Source organism: Hemiscyllium ocellatum, chromosome 4, assembly GCF_020745735.1.
Source record: "Hemiscyllium ocellatum isolate sHemOce1 chromosome 4, sHemOce1.pat.X.cur, whole genome shotgun sequence".
In the NCBI taxonomy this organism is placed as follows: Eukaryota; Metazoa; Chordata; class Chondrichthyes; order Orectolobiformes; family Hemiscylliidae; genus Hemiscyllium; species Hemiscyllium ocellatum.
In genome coordinates, this window is record NC_083404.1 from 14103397 (window position 1) to 14127743 (window position 24347).

Sequence of the window (24347 nt, forward strand, 5' to 3'; positions counted from 1 at the left end):
AAACTATGATTTCTCTATTATGTAAGATATATGACACAGACCTCGTGACTTAGGCATTGATGGTCCCATGTAATTTGGAGATTTATGGAGTGAAAGCCATTTCTATTAAACAGCTTTGCTGTTTGGGTACTATCAAAACAGCCTACCTGATAGGTACCGCAAACACTGCCTCAAACACGCAATCCCCCCACAACTGACACACAGTGGCACCATCTACAAGATGCACTGCAAGATTCCTTCAACAGCACGTCCAAAACCATTAGCTCTACACCAAGAAAGACAAGGGCAGCTGATGCATGGGAACACCCCCACCTGCAGGCCACTCATCGTCCTGACATGGCGTCATATCCTTCACTGTCACCAGGTCAAATTTCAGGAACTCCTTTCCTGATAGTTCTGTGTGGACTCAAACCACAAAGACTGTAACGAATGAAGGCGTTAGCTCACCACCACTTTCTCAAATCTAATTAGAGATGGGCCATAAATGCTAGCCTAGTCAAAGGCACCCACACCACATGACAGAATATAAAATAATAGCTGGAAGTACTGAAGTAAAACTACTTCATTGAACAAAATACATCTTTATTTTTTCTACTAATATTCAGTTTAAATTATAGTATTATATGTATATATTCAAAAGACAGAACAAATTTCCATCAAAGATCAAAGAACAATTAAAACAGGAGCAGGCCCTGTGGCCCTCAAAGCCTGTGCCAACAGATTTTGCCCTTCCAAATTAAAAATATCTTCACATAAAAAGATCCGTATCCCTCTAGTCCCTTCCTATTCATGTGTTCAAGCTTCAACTAGTAAGTTGGGAAACCTTTGCCAGAATCCCACATCTATATGACATTTACATTTAAACTTTGTCTAGAAGATCAATTTTCACAAATCTTGTATGAATTGATTGTTGGAAATAGGAAAGATCATACCTTAGTCCCCTACCACACAAATTATGGTCATCCCAATTATATTAGTTAGTGTGAAATTATTGCACACATAAGTGGAAATGGGATAACCATTTTGTCTACAATGGATTAAAGTAAGTGAATTTCTTAAACCTTTAATAATATATACCAGCATGTCATTTCTTCCCTGAAAGTTTATAACTTTTGTTTGAACACTGAACGAGGCAACAGATTTTATGTTCTCATGACAGTTTATTCAGGTAGGCCAGAAAAGCTTTGCTGGTAATTTCCAGTTAATTTTAAAATGGTAAGACAGTACAAATTACACCATGTACAGCACTGTATTTTACTAAAATCTTAACATATAAATATTGTAATTTAGATTAAGGTTATGAAGTCACTTTTCCAATTATGTACCTGTCAATTACTGGTAAATTTCTCGTCTAAATCAAGCAGTCATTTCTGTTTACCCAGGCTGGCTTTGGAATAAGACTGTCAGTAAGTAGATTACTGCATTAAAATGTAAATGACTTTTAAGAGAAAAAAAATGATTTGAATGAAATACAGTAATTGGAAAAAATTAAAAGTGAAGCGATGATATCCTAACTTTTAAAAAAATAACAATTACATCGAGAGATTTAAAACAAATCATTGTTTCCCTTTGCCAGTTGGCTGAAATCTTTACTATTGAGGTAGATCAACATACAGAAAACAGGGAACAGTAAATTTCAGAAGGGGCCAGGAACCCTGGTGGGTCCCATAGAAGCAGATGCAGCCTTTCCCATCAGTCTTTCTTCCTTCACCACTGTTTGTGAACAGTGTATGCACCATGGGTGAGCATTGACTTACTACCTAGAAAAATATAATACCCTGAACTCTACCTCTTTTGTTGTGTGTGTAGCCCTATGGTGGCTGATTTTAAAAATATATACTAAAAATACAGTTTCTCTTTTCTTCAGCGCAGTTTCATTCATGGTCCCTCTGCCGTCTAGTCAGACTGCCTGCTGCTTCCATAAGCAACAAAGCCTGTGGCCACAACTTATGCTCAGTGCAAAGCTCCTGTCCTTGCTAATAGTGCAGGCACGAGTGCTTTCTGTGTTCCTGAGAATTCTAAATACAAGTCAAAATGTGCAGCTGCAGGCCTAGAGGAATGGCGCTCATATAGCAGTTAATACATTTGGTGAGGAAAAGAGCTCCGCCGAGAGATCTGAGCAACTTCAGAAAACTGGCAGCTCGTCAAAGCCAAAGCCCAGTAAGGAGGCCATCATGACAGCAAATGGGTCAAGTTATAAGGAGACATTTGGCAGTACAAAACCCAAGTGGTTGATATAAGTGCAGAGCCAAGCACCTTTCTCTCTCCCTCATGTCAGCATTATCAAGCACCAGGAGACAGTTCTTTAGCAGTAGCATAAGAGGACAAATAGTCAAAAGCTTTTCGAACTGATTCGCCTGCGTTTTGTTTAAAGGAACAATGGTCTGTCATTTAGCCCCTTGAGCTTGGCCTGCTATTCAATTAGATCTATTCTAATCTGTACCTCAGCATTACCCACTTTTGTTCCATGTCACTTTGAGCCCTTACCTAATAAAAATCATGTTAGACTGGGAGGTTCCAATTTAACCAGCATTTTCAAAAAGCAAGCTCCAGATTCCCATCAGACCTGAAAAATGTGTGACCTGACTTCACTTCTAAGTGGTCTAGCTTTAATTTTCAGGTTGATTCCTTTTTGTTCTGGGCTCACCCACCAAAAAAGGTAGTTTTCTCCAAACCTACTTTCATGAATACCTCAATTGTTTTAAAAACTTGAATCAGGTCACTGCTCACCCCTCTCAATGCAAGGTAACACAAGCTACATTTGTGAATGTGTCTTCATTAGTTAACACTTTGAAACTTGTCATCATGTTGGTCAAGCTGTGTCCCTTGCCCCTCTCAATGCTGCCAGATCCAGCTTAAATTTCCGAAATTTAATGCAGGCTTCGAGATGGAATCGCTATCATTGGGTAGGAAGAGGAGGAAAAGGACCGCTCTACATTGAATCATTTAATCATCTACGATGTTAAATAAATGATGGAGAAAAGGAAAGATTTGGAATTTTCTAGCCTTTGATTTTAACTGACAGAACAACGGTAAGGTGTTCCCAGCTGGGAAATTAGCCTTAGAGAATCAGAACTTAGTGTGAGGCAAAGAGGAAGTGAAATATGGGAAAATGTGAAGGTGGAAATAAAGGTCAGAGAGGTTGAGGCAGCAAATTTTCAATTGAGAAAGGCTTGTTTTACTCCTCTCCAACATACCTATTCTCACAATATGAAGTCTACATGCCAACTTCAAAATAGACCATCAAGATACCATCATCCAATTCAATTCATTTCAATATGGGATGGGAACAGAGGCAGGTGGGTACACCATTCCATACCAAGGGTGTGCATGAGGTTTACTAACACCATCTGCTGTGTAAGCCAATTCACTGAAGGCCAGTCTGGAGGTGGAATGACTGACCATTTCCATGTAGCTTAAAAGGATTTGAAGTCCAAATCATTATGAAGGCTGCAGAGTCTCTCGGCAGGTATATGCTTCCAGGTTGGACAACAGATGGCCAATGGTCAAGGATATGCTTGAGGTCCCTCCGTCCCCACTTCCAATGTCCAGCCATGCCTCTAGTTCACTTGGTTTAATATAATCATCCAAACTGGTGGTAACATTGAACAAGTCCAATCTAAGACTGAAACCAGGGTTAGCTCAGAATTTAATTTTTGCTCATGGGTTACTTTGGTGAAAAGTCACTAAACATTTTCATACAAAGCATGGGGTGGCATAGTGACTCAGTAGCTAGCACTGCTGCTTCACAGCGTTGGGACCCAGGTTCAATTCCAACCTCAGGTGACAGTCTGTATGGAGTGTGCATGTTTCTGCTGGGTACTTGTTTTCCTCCTACAGTCCAAAGATGTGCAGATTAGGTGTATTAGCCATTGGAAAAGCAGGGTTACAGGATAGGTTAGGGGGGTGGATCTGGGTGAGATGCTTTTCAGAAAGTTGGGGTGGACTTGGGCCAAATGGCCTGTTTCCACACTGTCAGATTTCTGAAAAAAATTAAATTCTGAAAAGTGTAAGTGGGACTAGTTTAGTTTGGGAAAAATGGTTGACATGGACGAGTTGGACCAAAGGGTCCATTTCCGTGCTGTACAACTCTATGACCTCTTTAAAATAAAATCAGGTATTTTCACAGAAGTAAAGCCAAAATCTATCTACTTCTACTTTCAATCTCCAAATTCCCATTGTTAATAATCTTGGATATGCACCTTTATCATACCTCCCTCCAAAGAAATAATATGAAAAGATAACTTAAGAGGCATTTTCAGATTCTATTAAAATTCCTTCAGAACACTATTTCTATTTATATTGACAGTAATAATGTGTTTGCATGACTGTATGGTCTTATTAATACCCATATCTTATGCAAGTCTATTTTGATCATTTCATGTATTTTCACGAAATGGTGCTAGATAAAGTGTCCACAATACCATTGCCTTTGCTAACAATGAGCTTAATATCTAAATCTTACAGCTGAAATGAACTCCAATGAAACTTCTCATCATGTAATTTCTCAAAGGCTGACTCTTATATATCTTTGGCCAAGTCTGAGTTAATCGGGATTTTTTTGGGGTTTACTCACCACATCCTATCAAACTGGTCACATTTACTAATTACTTGATCCCTTTGGATCCCTGAGTCTGATCCCAGTCCCAACTAATACACAGTGTTCCCAGAAAGACTCGCCACTTCTCAAATGGCTGTCAAAAGACCGACACCACTTATGCCAGCACCATCTTTATAAGGCTCCAGTACACCTGGGCAAGCATTGGCAATCTGGCATTACCCCTCACTCACAGTATCATGGCACAGCAGTGACAAAGATGCACTGACCAAAGAACACATCCAGCATGTCTGACACTGTCTCATGCAAGTCAATTCTCTCACCCTAATCTCTGTTTGACCACTATGCCATATATTTTACCTGTCCATATCTACATCTCGTCTATACACTCTCTAAGTCTGTCCCCAGTACCCACTTGCCAATCTCCAGTAAGGGAACATAACATTCAGACAAGCAATCAAACATATCAAAGTATGAGCACTTATTTTCTAGTAAATTTTCTAGTAACACTGCATACTGAGAGAACAGAAAGTGATGGCAGGGAATGCAGCTTCTGATAGACATTATCATTACTGGACCATGCCTGGCTGCTGGATACACACTGTGTGTCACCTTTTACCTCACAATACCATCTCTGAAAAATGCAGGTTTAATTGATGGGTATGGCTTCCACACCACTTGACATTCATTGCATGTCTGGCAAAATTTTCCACACCTTGGCACTTAGCCTTTGTCTTCCTTATACTTGAATGAATCTTCTTTGGAATCTCGTAAGTCCCTTGCAAGGCTCAGAAGGAAATGTTGTCTGGTAGATTATTGTTCATTCCTCATTGCCCGGTACTTGAGACAGTCACCATTTCCTTGTTAACACTTTATGTTTTAAATAGTAACATTCCATTATTGATTCTTATTCAATTTCTTAGTAGGTTGTTTATTATAAATCTCTGAATTCAAATTCCATTTGTTCCATTTCCATTGCTGGGCTCAACATGTCAATCTCATTTTCATTACCTTGATCTTTTTTTTTAAATTACATTTTTCAACAGTTCTGTCAGATAACGGAATTTCTAAGCCATGTCGTTTTTGTAGGCTCCTCTTCCTCTTCAACTATCCAGAAATCTCTTTACAACACAGTCAAGAAACAACCAGGATGCCTATCTTCTAATGTCTCTGCTTCTTTTATGTCTATTGCTCCAGAGTCTGAATGAATCAAAGAATTATACAATCCCTACAGTGTGGAAACAAGCCATTCGGCCCAACAAGTCCACACTGACCCTCCGAAGAGTATTCCACCCAGACCTGTCCCCTTACCCTATCTTTGTAACCCTGCTTTTCCTGTGGCCAATTTACATAACCTACACGTCTCTAAATACTGTGGGCAATCCACATCTTTGGAAGCCAATATTTTTAAAACAGCCAGATCATTCAAAAATATATAATTAATTCTTTTGATAGGAATTTGCTGCACCTGCAGCTTCTCTATTCATTAAATCAATCTTTAATCCAACTCTATGTAACGAGACTGAGTTATAACCGCCAATTAATATTTTCTCCTTCATTAACCTCTAGGGAAGACAAATTGTATCTTCAGCCAGCATCAGTATCATGCCTGTTCCAATGTGTCTTAATCTCTTTATTGGCTTATTTCTTTGACTAGAAGCTCACAGAAATATCTCTTGCTTTGAAATAAAATATTCAGAATCTCTAGCTGTCTGAAACTCCCAACTAAGAGTCAAGGAAGAATATTCTTGATGCTTCAGAGGGGAGGAAATAAAGGGACAAGTTCCACTTGCACTACTGCTATAGTTTTAATATCCATTTCATTTTACACCCTTTCCTAAGGATTCTTTCTACATTGCTATCAGTGCAATCAGTCTCCTATTTAATGTACATTAACTGTCTTAGGTATACCCATCTTATTACAATGGGAGCATATCATTTCCTGTGCAAAAGTTTTAGGTTCAAGTCTTTCTCCTTTATTATTTTGGTGTCTTCCTGTGTGCTGTCTAAAATTAATGCCTTTTTCCATTTTCAGATTTGATATTCCTTATCGATTCCCATTTAGCCATTTTCCCTCATGCATCTGTCATTATGAGATATCACAGCTATTCAGCACTGATCCTTGCAGCATAACACTGGTCACATGCTCCCTGTCTGAAAAACAACCTTCCCTCCACCCTCTGTCTTCTACCTTCGAGCCAGTTCTATATCCAAATGGCTAGTTCTCCCTGTATTCCATGTGATCTAAGCCTGCTAACCAGTCTACCACGAGGAACCTTGCTGAATGCCATAGTATTGTCCATATAGATCATGTCCACCACTCTGCCCTCGTCAATCCTCTTTGTTACATCTTCAAAAAACTCAATCAAATTCGGGATGTAAGTTTTCTTGCTGAGCTGGGAGGTTCGTTTTCAGATGTTCAGTCACCACACTAGGTAACATCTTCAGTGAGGCTCTGAATGAAGCACTGGTGGTGTAGCCCACTTTCTATTTATATGTTTGAGTTTCCTTGGTTTGGTGATGTCATTTCCTGTAGTGGCATCATTTCCTATGGTGATGTCATTTCCTGTTCTTTTTCTCAGGGGATGGTAAATGGGATCCAAGTCAATCAGAACTAACTGGAATTCTATCAATAAACACTTTGATTTGGATCCCATTTACCTTCCTGAGAAAAAGAACAGGAAATTATATCACCATTGGAAATGATGTCACCACAGGAAATAACATCACCAACCCAAGAAAACTCAAACATACAAATTGATTAGATTACTTACAGTGTGGAAATACACCCTGCGGCCCAACAAGTCCACACCGACCCATTCCCCTACATTTACCCCTGCCCCTAACACTACAGGCAATTTAGCGTGGCCAATTCACCTAACTTGCATAGGTTTGGACTGTGGGAGGAAACTAGAGTACCCAGAGAAAACCCACGCAGACACAGGGAGAATGTGCAAACTCCACACAGTCACCTGAGGCAGGAATTGAACCTGGGTCTCTGGCGCTGTGAGGTAGCAGTGCTAACCACTGTGCCATCATGCCGCCCATAAATAGAAAGTGGGCTACACCACCAGTGCTTCATTCGTATGCTCACTGATGATGTTACATAGTATGCTGACAAATCATCTGAAAATGAACCTCCCAGCTCAGCAAGCAAAGCAGGGCAGTTGACTGAGGTGTCAGTGGGGGAGTATTTTGAGAGCAGCAACCATGATTCTATTAGTTTTAAAATAATTATAGAAAAGAATAGACTGGATCTAAAAGTTAAAGTTTTAATTTGGAAGAAGGCCAATTTTAATGGTATCAGGCATGAACTTTGATTAGGGGCAGATGTTTGTAAGTAAAATGACAACTGGAAAATGGGAAACTTTCAAAAATGAGATATCAAGAGTCCAGAGACAGTATGTTCCTGTTAGGGTGAAAGGAAAGGCTGGTAGGTGTAGGCATTGCTGGATAAGGAGAGAAATTGAGGTTTTGGTTAAAAGTAAGATGGAAGCATTTGTCAGGTAAACATAGAAAAGTTCGAGTATAAAAGACGTGTATAAAAGCAGTAGGAGTATGCTTACAAGGGAAATCAGGAGGGCAAAAAGGTTCCATGAGATAGTCTTGGCAAATAGGGTTAAGGAGAATCCAAAGGGATTGTAAAAAGACATTAAGGACAAAAGGGTAACTAAGGAGAGAATAGGACCCCTCAAAGATCAGCATGCCCACCCTTTGACCACAAATTGGCCAATCACTATTGAATGATTGCTCTCAATGTAGTAGAAAGGTTAACATTTTCATTTGACCCCACTTATCACAATTACAATGCAAAACACAAAATCCCTCCTTTGCTACAGAGTCACTAAAACTGGAGTTTAACTGCCAGCAGAAAATTGCGCTGCCAAGTTAATTTCCTTTCAACTGGAAAATGAGACCTCTAGCTTTAACAGCAGGTTCCTCTGCATTACTTTGGCTAACATTCGACCTATTCCATTGAGAGATCAGATTGAAGGTTTGGAAAATTACACATTTGGGTGTTACTTGCCAACACAAAGTAGGGAGATGAGTTTACAATGGGAGTTTAAGCTATTCTTGTGCTGCTCAGAGGTCTTCACTTCCTGGTCTCATGTAGAAGATAAAAAAAAATAATGCTATCAATTTGGGATTTTTGTAGCCTTCAAGTGTTAATTTAAGTTCTTCTTGACAATTGTGATGGTAGTCCCAGATATATATTACCCTTTAGGATGAACTATTTCTTCCTAAAACCCCTTCCAATCTCCAGTTTCTTACCATAAATCTACACCTGGTAAAAGCTTATTCCCGTTGACTCTATGCCCGTTATAATTTTGTATCAATCAGGTCCTCGCTCAACCGTCTCTCCAAGAAAATTACTCCAGCTTCTGTAGCTCTCCTCCCACGGCTGAAATGTTCAAACCTGAACAATATCCCAGTGAACCTTCTCTGTACTTTGTACAATGCATCACATCCTTCAATAGTGTGGCAACCAGAACTGCACAACGGACTCGAGCTGTGGCCTAACCAATGTCCCATACAATTCCATTATAACCTTCCAGCTCTTGTATTCTATGTCTTGACTAAGGAACGCATGCATCCCAAATACCTTCATAACTGCCTTAACCACCTGTCCTGTTGCCTTCAAGGATCTATGAACAAACACATTAAGGTCTCATCTTGCCTGGTGTCCTCCCAAAATGCATTCTAAGGATGACAGAGTCATGGGAGCCTCCCTATCCCTCCTGTCTGTATTCTGCATATCTTTCTTTGAAGTATTTTAAAAATTGTAGCCAGTATTTCAGCTGCAGCATAGAAATGCTGACCAGAGAAGGTGTGATACCTACCACTCTCATAGGAAACCAATTTCTCATCTTTGTAAAAGTAAGGGACGCAGTACTGACTTTAAGTAAAAGAACAAGATACCATAAACGTAACCAGGCCAATTTAGCAATGGCCTGTACGCGGTAGCAAATTGTCATCATTGTGTCTATTTGATTTCTGAGGAACAGTGCAACATATATAACTAATTTATGGAATGGTTCAATTGCCAAGAAGTGAAAAGGGACAATGGGAGAACAGCTAATCTATTGTGACCAATTAATTATCTTGTCCCAGATTTATGAACGACCTCTGACAGGCAGCCTGACCTCCATCACACTAAATGATAAAACAGAATAGAGAATCAGAAAGACTTAGGGGCCAACACACAAATCTTCAGCAGTGGGAGGACAAGTTAATAAAAGCTATAAAAAGAGCATATGGGATCCCAGGATTTCAAAGGAGGTTATAGAATACAATAGCTAAGAGACAAAGCTAAACCTATACAAATTATTGGAGAGTACAGGGGTAATCTAATGATATTGCATGGAGGTCGAATTTAATTGTCATTCTAGTCTCCCCAACAGATGAGCTGGAGAAATGCCTGTAGCTATATATGAGGACTTCGTTGCTGGTTTTTCAATGAATGGTCAGGCAGCTGAATAAGTGTGGGGGACCTCTTTACTTGAAGTATTCTCTTTTCCTCAGGAACCATTTCACTTCAGGTACAATGCCATATCTATTGAGTAGGAGAAAGTGAGGACTGCAGATGCTGGAGATCAGAGCTTAAAAATGTGTTGCTGGAAAAGCGCAGCAGGTCAGGCAGCATCCAAGGAGTAGGACAATCGATGTTTCAGGCATAAGCCCTTCTTCAGGAATGAGGAGGGTGTGCCAAGCAGGCTAAGATAAAAGGTAGTGAGGAGGGACTTGGGGGAGGGGCGTTGGGAATACGATAGGTGAAAAGAGGTTAAGGTGAGGGTGATAGGCCGGAGAGGGGGTGGGGGCGGAGAGGTCGGGAAGAAGACTGCAGGTCAAAAAAGCGGTGCTGAGTCTGAGGGTTGGGACTGAGAAAGGGTGGGGGGAGGGGAAATGAGGAAGCTGAAGAAATCTGCATTCATCCCATGTGGTTGGAGGGTTCCTAGGCGGAAGATGAGGCGCTCTTCCTCCAGGCATCATGTTGCCATGGTCTGGCGATGGAGGGGGCCAAGGACCTGCATGTCCTTGGAGGAGTGGGTGGGGAAGTTAAAATGTTCAACCACAGGGCAGTTGGGTTGGTTGGTGCGGGTGTCCCAGAGGTGTTCTCTGAAATTTTCCGCAAGTAGGCGGCCTGACTCCCCAATGTAGAGGAGGCCACATTGGGTGTCTCCCCAATGTATCCACAAGCCAACAAACCATGCGTCCCATAATCTCATGGAAATTGTATTTATAAATGACTATGTATTGCCCTGGCAATTTCCACTGCATTAGTTGTATCGGGACTTGTTTATAATCCCAGTGTACACCTGCCCCTCAGCAATGGCTATCCTTTAGTCGGAAGATTGAAGCTAAAGTCTGCAAATAACCAGTTCACCTTAAGCATCTGACTCTACAACTGTGTGAGACATGGTCCTTTCCTGATCCATTTCAGAATATTGCTTCTCAACGTCCTTGTTAAACCCCCTTAAACTGGCCTGGAGCCATTTAGTCATTGTGCTTCCCAATGATAAGCTGAATGAACCTGATTAGAAAGTCAAGTAACAGTTTGCTTTTTGTCCTATTATTGATTGGAGCATATAAATAAGTGAATGAAGATTAATATGAACACACAAAGAGTGATGGGCAGGAAGTGATCCTTTCGTCTACCTTACACCACAATGACCTGTGATGCTTTCGTGCATAACAAACTATATATATTTATATATATATATATATATATATATCCCATTCCACCCGTAATCAAGGATTTTTACACTTAATAGTGAAGTAAGGGTGCTTGCCACAAACCTCCCAAGGGACGCATTCGATGTTGGACATTTCTCCTTTTCGAGAAGCTGTGTAAGTCTGGTCAGCAACCAGACATCTGTAATGGAGGAAAGTAATCAATCACTGAAGTATTTACAAGCAGCAATAAAAAAAGGAAGTTAGATTTGAAGTGTTTCTTTCACTTTAGATTTAATAAAGTTCAGTTTGAAATAAATGTACGTCTTTATTAAAGTTGAAGCTAAGAAAAAATAAATATACTTTTAAAACTGAAGAAGACTTGTGTTTTTAAATGCATCTAGATTTTCTGTATTAATGAGAAAATTGACATTCCACAAATAAATTGGTTATTCGGGGCCAGTGAGGATTATTAACAGGAATTATGAAGTTTGAATGTTGTTAAAAATCGAGTTATATCCCATTCAACGATTTAGACATTTCAAGGATTTCAAACACTGAACCTAATGATATATAAATAGTTCTTTGTAACATGACTGCACCTGGAAAAAACCCTCTGCAGTGCAGTTTATTGAGGAGACAGACATGTAGACCAACTGAGAGCTGTTCATGGATTTCTGTGTTATTTGGCAGACTATCGGACTCCTGATGTTCCTGTCAGTTTCGGTGTAGTAATTGCTGGCAAACACAGTTGCTGTGGTCAATACCACAGAAAAATCCAGAGTCATGAGATCTCCTTAAAGAGTGGATTAAAACTGATGAAAACTCAGCACTAGTTGGAATAACAAGATCTTGCAATTTCCTGTCTTAGCCCCTTAGATCACTGAAGTTTATCCTGGAAATCATTTGACTGATAATTCTATATAATATCTCACCTTTATATAAGATACTCTCCTCTCAAGGCAGAGGTCTGGCTGTCAGTTAAAAGTATTCAGTGCATTATTGCAAACTTTTCCAAATATCTGCTATTGTTTGGGTAAAGAGCGCATCTCCTGGTTCCTAGTTTACATCTCTGATTTCTCCAACTTGAAAATGTGATGCTTCACCATCCATAGTCGCTTTAATTGGGATAAACTGTCAACCTAAACACAAGCAATTCCTTTCGTTTTCTTTTACTTTAAAAACTCTTTACATGACAATGGAATTTGTGAGAACAACCTTCGCTTCAGCGCTTCTCTTTACCACTTGTTGGGCTGAAGGGCCTGTTTCCATATTGGAGGGATTCTTAGATTCTAACATTTACTGCTGCAGAAGATTCTAATTGCAAACGCTGCTCTGCCTGGTCTTGTGGTCCTTCAGTGCTATTATTGCTGTCACTGAAAGTAGACGGAGGCAATGTTTTCAATCTGTTTATCCATTTGACTGTGATTAATACGTCAACAATAAATGGACTGACACCAATTTGGAACACACATAGGGTATGGCTGAAAAACAAGTATTTAGATTTTGGTAGAAGTTGTAGATTTTCATTCCGGAAACTTTTAGAGGATTCGTTAACATTGGCACATAGGGTGAACTGACCTTCCATTGTTGGCTATTTTATGATTAGTTGAATGTTTCAGAATGTTGTGGTTTCTGACAGCTGCTGCCTTAAAAATGTCAGCAGAGTTTGTAGAACAGGTTATTGGATGTGGATTGCCCTGAAATCTCTTCAGTGAGTTGGAATTTCTTACCATCAAAATATCTTTTATCAGTTTTGAAGGTACAAAGCGTCAATCAAGCAAGGAAAAGCCTCAGTTGTGTCACTGTAAATGATATTGACTTAACATTGTATTGCAGAAATATGTGTTCTGCAGAGTGCCTCTTCAGTGGCTCATTGATGTTGGATACCTGCAGATGTTTGTCCAGAACTTTAACAATGATGATGGTGAAAGGTCAATACTCAAAAAAGAGCATTTTATAAATCTGTGAGAATCCCTCCATTAATACAAAGAGCATGGAATTTTCTGAGTGCAGCGAGCATGAGATTACATATTGCACGAGTTTTGTTGAATTGAACTAATGTAAGATGTGCTCAGTGGAGATGAATTGGAACACATTAGCTTCAACACAATGGTTTCATGAACAAACAAATCATAATAGTTTATGACTATTACTGACTGAGAAAAGCAGAAAAAACTTGAAATCTGACATTGGCCCTGAATTGTTCTCGTTACCTCAACTGCTGAAGGTGGTGGAAGTAATGTTTTCACTGTTGAGGCTCTGTTTATCTGGAACCATTATAGGTAAAAACCTAATGAATGGATTTCAACAAAGCTTTGTACATAGATAGGCTGTGTCAGATTTCAAATTTTTGCTGCCTATTTCCAGTCAGAGTGATAGTTATAAACTATTATAATTCACTTGTTTGTGAAAACCACTGTGTTTCAATTTATCTCCACTAAGTACGGGTTGTGCCAATGGAAAAGCTGATGTATTTTTGGCGGAGATTAAGGTCCAGATTTAGATCCTATTTTGAACTATATTAAACTTTTTGAATGTTTACAAACACTTCCTTCTTGTCAATATAGGAAACTCCAAGTCTTGTCAACATGGAGAAGAATATATTAAGAAGATCTTTGTTTCCCAGGAGGAGGACAAATACTGAGAATTCCGAGAGTCAATACCTTGAGTCAATTGGGTAATCACCAGTATAGTTGATTCTCACAGAGAGAAAGGAATTGTTTTCTATGATCTGTTAACTGTGTTTAATTGATTTCATGTATGAAGAACTGTTTGAGAAGCACTGTAAGCAGTTTTCAAATAGTTAATCAGTGCCCTTTGATATTTGATGATAAATATTATAGGTTGTAACATTTTGACTGAGTTGGTGATATGCTTGCCCTTAAACCAAAGTTGTCCATTTCAGGTCAATTTCAGATTCTGGAGCACAGGATCCAGGCTTTTTCAAGTCCAGAGGTTGTGTGACTTGGAGGGGAACTTGCAGGTGCACTGAAAGCTCCACAATCCAGGAAATCATGAGGCCACAGTAATAGTCACAATGGTTTCCGTGATCACCTCAAGAGAAGTAAAGAGAGAGGAAAGCAAGAGACATGTGAGACACCTTCACTCCTGTTGGGCTGCTTGTTAGTGTCTTATCAGACTCTGCCTCCCATGAGGAAATTGCCATTGGTCCACTTTTAGAATCATGGAATGGTTACACGTAAAGGGGCCATTCAGTTTATGATGCTCCACTGCAAGAGGATTCACCAAGTGCCACTCTCTCTTTTCCTCTTCACCCAGACAATATTGCCTTTTTAGATGATGGACTAGTTCCTTTTATCATTGCATCATCCTTCACCACTCTCTCAGACCATGTAAGCTTGATCTTAACAATGCAATGTGTAAAAATATATTTTACTCATGTGGCCGTTGCTTCTTTTGACAATTGCCTTAGAATAGCATCGTCTGGTTCTTGGTCCTTGTACTGATCAGTTTTCTCCAATCTTCTTTGTATGGACCACTCTTGGTTTTGAATCTCTCTCAGCCTTCTCCTCTCCTGGGACAATAGTTGTAATGTCCCCAAGCTATCTTGATAACTGAAAATCCTCAATTCCAGGATATTTACTGCAAATCTTTCCTGCACTCTCTCTAACACATTCACATCTTTCTTAAAATATGTGATGCCAATAAATGGGCATAAAGTTCTGACTGAGGCCTAACCTGTGTTTAATGCAAATTTACTTTCCTTACTTTGTAATCCTGTGTCCCTCTTTAAATATACTTTATCAACTCCTCTAACAAACTGTCCTGTCACCTTCAATGATTTATGACCAAATATACCCAAGTCCCTCTATAGCTGAACCCCATTTAGAATTGTACACTTCAGATACTGAAGCAGTTTCAGCTGATAGATGGCAAGTAACATACACAACACATGAATGCCAAGCACTGAATATCTCCCTTGTCATTCAATGGCATTTTTGTCACTGATTCCCCAATATAAACAACCGTTGACCAGACCAACCATATGAATATGTGGCGACACGATTAAGTCAGAAACTAGGAACTTTGCAGCAAGTAATTCATCTCCTGACATTTCAAAGCTCACAGGTAGATAGGATAGTGAAGAGGCATTTAGTGTGCTTGCCTTTATTGGTCAGTGCATTGAGTATAGGAGTTGGGAGATCATGTTGTGGCTATACAGGTCATTGGTTAGGCCACTTTTGGACTTCTACATGCAATTCTGGTTTCCCTGCTATCGGAAGCATGTTGTAAAATTGAAAGGGTTCAGAAAAGATTTACAAGGATGTGGACAGGTTTGGAGGCTTTGAGCTATAAGGAGAGGGTGAACAGGCTGGGGCTATCTTCTCTGGAGCATCAGAGGCTGCGGGGTGACCTTATAGAGGTTTATAAAATCATGAGGGGCAGGGATAGGGTAAATAGACAAGGTCTTTTCCCCGTGGGCAGGGGGAAGTCCAAAACTAAAGGGCATAGATTTAAAGTGAGAAGGGAAACATTCAAAGGGGATCTCAGGGACAACGTTTTCACACAAAGGGTGATGCATGTAGGAAACAAGCTGCCAGAGGAAATGGTGGAGGCTGGTACAATTACAATGGTTAAAAGAATCTGGATGGCCATATGAATAGGAAAGATATAGAGGGTTTGGGCCAAATGCTGGTAAATGGGATTAGGTTTATTCAGGATATCTTGTCAACATGGACTGAAGGATCTGTTTCCATGCTGTATATCTGTATTGCTCAATGACTCTACAAGACACAAGTCAACATTGTGATAGAAGCCTTCCTATTTGCTTGAATGATTATAGCTCCAAAAACACTAAGAAGCTGACACCATCCTGGAAAAATCAACCCACTTGACTGGAACTACCATAAACATCTATAGCCTCCATCATGATTACTCTGTAGCAACAGTGTGTTCCATCTATAGAGTGCACTGCAAAAATCTTCCAAGGTTCCTTAAACAGCACCCTCCAGATCCACTAACATTATAATCTAGAAGGATAAGGGCAGAAGACACATGGAAACATCACCACCTGCAAGTTTTCCTCTAAGATACAATCATACCGACTTGGAAGTATATTGCCATTCCTTCAGTGTCACGAGGTCAGAATCTAAGAATTCCCTTCCTAATTATGGTCTGGCATATTTCATCCAGAAGCAATGGAATAGGGTCAGACTGGAGATAATGGAAGTGACTGATGTTGATTTGTTGGTTTGGAGGCTGGTGGGGAAGAAGGTGAAGGCATGGGAAATCCTATCCTGGTCTGGAAGGCAGGGGATTGGTTGAGGAACAAAGTGAGGAAAATGAGACAGACCTCCAGCATGATGCCACTCGTCCACACAAAATTCCTTCACACCCCTTTCAGTGTGGGACCATTCGAAAGCCAACTCCTCAATTCAACCCAAAATGCATCAAAGGGGCCGGGGGAAGGGAAAGGAAGTGCAGGATGTGTAACTCCTGGTCTTAATCTTCCCCTCTGCTCACTGACCAAGGGCCAAGATTCTCCTGCCAGTGATTCATGTCTGCTTCCTAGCCTACAATTAGGAAGACCAAACACAAAATTACTGATTATTTTGTGGAACATTTCCATTCAGTTTATAAGTTCAATTCAGTGCATTAGGCAGCTTAACTCTCAAATGTGTCTGTTACACACTGACCTCTCTGATCTCCATCTACTCGACAATTCTTTAGATGAACCTTAACATAATATGAGCAGAAGTACTTCAAACTTAAGCATTATGCAGCATTGTGGACTCAACAATTTCAGACTGTGATGTTTGTTATCATTTATTTTTTAAATGTTGGCATTGGTTTTGGCTTTATTCTTGAATTTTCTTTTATTTGTCTTCAAAATCCCTACTAGATACATCTTTACTCGTCCCATTTCCATTCCCTGCCCTTCACGAAATTAAACGTTTTTTCCTGAAACATCAATTTTCCTGCTCCTCAGATGCTGCCTGACCTGCTGTGCTTTTCCAGCACCACGCTGATCTAATCTCTGGTTTCCGGCATCTGCAGTCCTCACTTTTCCTTAATTAATTCTGTTGCCTTTTGAATTCTATCATCAATACATCATCTACCTCCAAGAGCTGACCACTGATGCCCATAATTGCTGCTGAAGCTACTGATCTGCCAGGGCTCTGAGTGGGCAAGAACTTTCAGAGTGATGGCTAGCACGACAGGACATTGCTTTTAATTGAGGAGTGATAGGACAGATGTCAGAGGTAGTTTCTTTATTCAGAGAGTAATGAGGGCGTGAAATGCCCTGCCTGCAACAGTAGTAGACTTGCCAACATGAAGGGCATTTAAATGGTCATTGGATAAACATTTGGAAGATAATGGAATAGTGTAGGTTAGATGGACTTCAGATTGGTTTCACAGGTCGGCACAACATCGAGGGCTGAAGGGCCTGTACTGTGCTATAATGTTCTATGTCCTAAGTTAACAATGGTTTGGCCATTCTGAATCACACAAAAGCCCTGGTTTGATTAGCTGCCACCCATCAATCACAGCTCCAGGTTCCTCCATCCATCAGAGTGGTATGCCTCTCCTCTCTAGCTACGAGCCCCAAAGGCTGTATTCTGTCACATTAGATAACAAATAACACCCCCTATTTCCACAGAGTTCAGTCTTTCATTTGCAACACTTTTCATTTCAAACTTTGAGTAATATCTTGCTTTTGTTTTCAGAGGGCGGCACGGTGGCGCAGTGGTTAACACTGCTACCTCACAGCACCAGCGTCCTAGGTTCGATTCCAGCCTCGGGTGACTGTCTGTGTGGAGTTAGCGCATCCTCCCCATGTCTGCGTGGGTTTCCCCCGGATGCTCCGGTTTCCTCCCACAGTCCAAAGATCTGCAGGTCAGGTGAATTGGTGGGAAAGGAGTCTGGGTGGTTACTCTTCGGAGGGTCGGTGTGGACTTGTTGGGCCAAAGGGCCTGTTTCCACACTGTAGGGAATCTAATCTAATAACAATAAAAGAAGAGAATGTCAATTGGCTGAGAAATACATGGTCGGGCAGGGAATTTACTGCTGCTTAAAATGAACCAAGAGCATAAAACTGAGCCTAGTGGTAAACACAGTCACAGACAGAGATTCTGAAAGATGATCCTGGCTGAAAGTATAATGGAGGAGGTGGCACTTCCTCATGGCAAGCTACACTCATCTCACACAGAGCCCCTGAGACTCTTGTAATCTGATCAGCAATTTACTTTGGAGAGAGGACATTTTCTCCTCAGTTGATACCTTACCCTTCCATGCTCCATCCTGCGCTACTACTCTTACAGGACTGATGAGGAATACAGTGAATTTAACACAAGTTGTTACACAGTAATTCTGGAGAAAATAGCCTGAGGGTCCCATAGGTTCAAAGATTGTGCAAAACAAGACCAGATCAATTCAGGAACAACTTGAAGTATATTGTCACACACTACCTTCGAAGTCGTCATCAGGTTTCTCTTGGTGAAGGCTTAAAGGCTGTCAGGAGGAGCTAACTTTAGCAATGATTCTTTAATTGGTTTGTACCCATCTTAGGGTGTATTATGGATGAAACCATTGCTTTTGGCCACCTCCTTTATTGGTCTTCTCCATCAGCACTTATTAAAATGATTCGCAGATAACACTGTGACACATTGCAGCAAGATCCTATTGGTGATGTAGGTATTAAAGATTGAATCTGGAAAAATGCTTTTTAAATCAATTTAAATGTTGAAGTGATGTTCTTAGTCCAAGTATGCACTGGAGATGGGTTTTAACTGGAGGTCAAGTTCTTTTATCTCTTGAACAGAAAAGAGTTAAGGAGGAATTTAATCCAGATTTTCAAGATTACAAAAGATTTTAACACCTTAAATTCTTCCAGCTATTTGACAAATTTGTAACAAAGGAGTTTAATCTCAGGATTATGAAAAGGAAAATGAATGGGAGATTGAAAGAAATCTTTACACAGTGGGATATTGCAGCATGAACAGCTTTACCATAAGTCAGTATTGAGGAAAAAAACTGTAAAACTTATTTAAAGGGCAATTTGATAAGTATTTCAAAAGCAAACAAAGAGAAACAAAGATTTGGAGAAAGCAAAAATAAATAGGATTAGAGTAGGTAGCAAGTCGTTTCTGAATGTCCTCCTTCTATCTAGTAATTTAAATCACTTTATGATTCTACAATAGGTACCCTACGATATTTTTTAAAACTGACCTCCAAACGGCCAATGTAGCAATGGCTTTGGAAGGAGTTACTTCCCTAATGTCAAAAATCGTGTCTGGCAGATATCTTATTTACATATTTCGATACAAAGAGAGACATGATTATGTAAAAGGATTTGAAGGGATAACATGGGAAACAATTACATTGTTTAGAATGTGGAAAGGGCAGAGATAATGTTAAGAAAACTTTTGGGTAAGACTAAGGGGCATATTTTTAAAGTGAAAGAAAAAAGATTTAAAAAGGACTTGGAGGGCAATTTAATTCTTTTTACAAAGAGAGCAGTTCGTGTGTGGAATGAACTGCCAGAGGAAATGGTGGATGTGGGTACTGTTACAGCATTGTAGTCATTAAAAATTGAACCTGGAAAAATGCTTTCCAAATCAATTAAACTGTTGAAGTGGCATTCTTACTTTAAGTATGCACTGGAGATAGATTTTAAACAGTTTCAAAGATATTTGGGTGAGTACACGAATAAGAAATGTTTGGAAGGATATGGGCAAAGGAAAGGCAGATGGGACTTGTTTAGTTTGGGATTCTGATTGGCATGGACTGGTTGGACTGAAGGATCTGTTTCTGTACTCTATTTCTCAATGTCCTCTTTATCCCCTTTACTTACCAAATCCAGGTTTATAAAACAAGGTCTCCTTATGGTTAATAAATGAAAACAAAATTAAGCAAATAAACAGTGCGAAACTGACACATGGAGACATAGAAATGAAGTTAGTTTGTACCCTTGTACTGTATATATCGAAATAAATTTTCAAAATGCAATCCATGAAACATGCTCCTATTTTGAGTTTGTTGGTATTTTTTTTTAAAAGTGAGATTTACTATATCCATTCCACCATGGCTAACAGATTTATTTTTCCTCTCTTTACCTCACTCGTTATGCAACAAAGACTTTTGGGTGCCTTTTGCATGATAAGGTGAAGTGTTCACCAGTGTCAGGATGTTCCAGCATTCGCATATATTTAGAGTACAACTCCGCACTACTTCAGATGCTGCAGTCCAGGAACTGGCCCTGACACAGTGGAGATCATCAGTTATCACTGAGGAAGGAGAACCTGCTCCTGATTTGCAGACTGGGACCTGAAGATCCTGTTGGATGGAGTGGTGAAAACAGGGCCAGTCCTTTTTCCTGTGAGTCAACTCCCAGGATGTCTGGCACAGCATGGATCCAACTTTGTTTCACTGAGTGAGAATTGCAGGCTTCATTTGCTGCACATGATTTTTCTTATCCTTCACCAAAGGGAGCAAACACAATGTTCCCTTTTATCTTGCTGCAGCACCTCTGATCTTCCAGTCTCCCTTGATTTCTTATTAGTCCCTTTATGTAACTATTGAAAGGCCCACTTTATTCAGAGCACATATCTTTTGGATATGTCAATGCCCTTGAAGGTCAAAAACCCAGTTCATTTAAAGTCCAGAGCTACTGTGACCTGTATGAACCTGCATCCTCCATTCCCTCCCATTCAATAGAAGATTGCACCCTCCCATCTGTGGGCGACACGGTGGCACAGTGGTTAGCACTGCTGCCTCACAGCGCCTGAGACCCGGGTTCAATTCCCGACCCAGGCGACTGACTGTGTGGAGTTTGCACGTTCTCCCCGTGTCTGCGTGGGTTTCCTCCGGGTGCTCCGGTTTCCTCCCACAGTCCAAAGATATGCAGGTCAGGTGAATTGGCTATGCTAAATTGCCCGTAGTGTTAGGTAAGGGGTAAATGTAGGGGTATGGGTGGGTTGCGCTTCGGCGGGTCGGCGTGGACTTGTTGGGCCGAAGGGCCTGTTTCCACACTGTAAGTAATCTAATGTAATCTAATCTACAACTATCCCTTACAATTATCTCCTTACATTGTAATCATGCTCTTCACGTCCCAGCACAATAAAGCTTATCCCTACGCTGGGGTTACCTGCTCTCTCCAAAATTTAGTGGCCTGCCCCCTAATAAGGCCGTCACTGTTACTGAACAAACCCACAATACTGACTACAGCTTGTCCTTTGAATGGACCTGGCAAGACAGACCCATCTGACGACAGAGCAATCCCCACACTATCTCAACAGGACCCCAGCTGTACCTGTGATCACTGTAGTGGGTGTATTGACCTGCAGAACTGATCATCATCCTATCCCCAATTGAAAGGATTCTGAAGTTTCCATTTACGACCTGAACTGGGAAAAGAAATGGGAAAGCTTTCCTAAATGTCAAGAATCTAATTTCTTTATGCTTACTGTATTTTCCCATATTTCTTACCATTATTCACAGAGCAGCAGGGATGGTAGGTTCTGTGCATAATGTTCTTACATAGATAGATTGCTGTGTATCGCATCTACTTCATCATATAACAAGTAACAAAAGAATGGATGAGCATAAAAAAAATACAGTGCATCACAGAGTATCTAATTAAAAAGGGTTAATTCTGGAGGCCTGGAATCCCAATGGTAAAACTGCCAGAAGGGAGTACATGTCTGATTTAAGCTACCAAACATAAGATCTGATTCTCTGACTGGTTACTATCTTCCCAGTGGGCAAGTAACGTCATGGAATGAACTAAAAATGCACAAAACATCTGTAAAGAACCAGAAATAAATTCCATTAGATACAGACATGTGCTACATTATGGAGATACGTTTGTGTCAAATATTAATTTTTAATTCGTCTGAAGACAGACACTGGACTTTAAAACAAACCAGCTTTAAACCAAAGCATAGAAACTGATGGTAAGTAAAATTTAATATTGTAATTTGCATTACCATGTGGTCCACATGCCAGTCCATTGGGATAGAGGTGGACGGTCTGTGGAGATCCACCAGAGACAGTAAACCCTTGGAAATCTATAAACAGCTTTCTACTTGCCTTATAAAAATGGAAATATTCACAATATTCAACCGTGGAAGAAGGTAGCTTTCAGAAGTTAATCCCTTGGATATTAATAACAACCACTTCGACCATAACAAGCAATGACAAAGATATAGATATGAGCTAATTAAAGCTGCCTTTTGTAATACACAATGGATTTTTCAATGGCTGATGGTAGAGAGAAGCTATGTGACCAACTCAGCTTTGCGTATCCACGTGAAGTGGGGCTGGTAAAATGAACTAGCAACAATAAGGAAGCGCTGCTCCATTCTGTCAGATGGTTTTGCTGAATTGGATTGTGGACAGCAAACAGAGGTATCTACAGAAGGACTTCAATTTCTATAGCACCGTTTCCAAAAGGACAGGGACATACCAACTAGAACTTTAATAAGTGCCTCAACTGAGAATTAAGCCTTTGGGATCTGTAACCAGCTAACCTTTATGATTTATTTGTCATTTGAATATGCACATGGTTAAAGTAAACCTCCTTTAATTCTATCATTTGTATCTTTGTGCAATTCGTTTGAGTATGTGTATTTGCAAAAGATTTGCAGAAGTCAGGACATATTTTTATCTGAATGGACATTAGCATAATAGAACCACACCCTTATTTAGTTAACTCAAGAAATCATGCCTGGCAAGTTCTTTATCTTCTGTACATGAACAGATAAGTACAAAATGAATTGGCAACTGTGACTCTTAAAATTCTAAACACCTTGTTACAATAAAATGAGGAGTATCATGGATCAGATCAAACCCCTCAAAATACATTAAGAAGATAGCCTAACATCTTATTTTAGAGGCAAGTGCCAGGTATTGTGTTCTGGATACAATTCGATTGGTCAAATACCATTTTTGAAGCAAAAGATAATATAGTCATACACTGTTGTTAAAATACAACGAAAGAAAGAAGAAATTGGAATGACTTAACTCCATTGGAAAATTTTGGTGTATTATTTAATACTAAACAATAACTGTTCCAATATAGTAACGTCACATAAACACACCTTTGGCAAAGGCAAATTCAGTAAAATAGCTTGTGTCACATGGAATTGTTTTAGATTAGATTACTTCTAGTGTGGAAACAGGCCCTTCCACCCAACAAGCCCACACCGACCCTCCGAAGAGCAACCCACCCAGACCCATTCTCCTACAGCTAACACTACGGGCAATTTAGCCTGGCCAATTCACCTAACCTGCACATTTTTGGACTGAGGGAGGAAACCACACAGACGGGGGGGAATGTGCAAACTCCACACAGACAGTTGCCCGAAGGGGGAATGGAACCCAGGTCTCTGGCGTTGTGAGGCAGCAGTGCAAACCAGTGTGCCACTGTGCCGCTCATTAAAGAGAACCCCATCTTTTAGCTGTAACACAGAGAGGAACAAAAGCTTCTACATCCAGCTTTAAGACTCCAGCAACAATTACTACTAAAAAGCTAAAGGTAAATATTCTGGTTTTGTGGGAGTTTGACCCCACCCATTCCGGCTTTTATTGTTCCAACTTCAGAAAAAACCTCCAAAGTCTCACAAACTGTTCAAATAGACAGCTCAGTGTCTCTGTCTTAAAACTTTTCTTAAAAATAAACAGCGCAAAATACACCTTTTAAAACCATAGCATCATCACATTGGGAGGGGGGAAGAAAATGAACTGTTCCATCCTCCTTACCTGGTTGTTACAGGTAACCAAATTTAAGCCGAAACATTTATTGTATTCAATTTTCTAAAAGCCTACATAAGTGTATATTCAATATCATGGTAGCTGGAGTATCGGGCTCCCACAGTATGGAATAAAATGACAAACTGTTACTGCCCAGCCCTGATCTCCTTGTGTCCATGTCTCAATGATACCCATATTGTAACTGCTGATTTCAATCTGTGCTACAGGCTCATTTACTCTGTTCCGTATACTGTGAGCATTTATTTACAACATCCTTAGTCTTACATTGACTGCCTCCCTTCTCATAGCATCCCCTCATCTGCTGTGCCTGAAGTTAGATTCCTGAGTGTTTTCATACTGTCTATCCTATTACCTAGATTGGGAACTTTAATAAACTCTG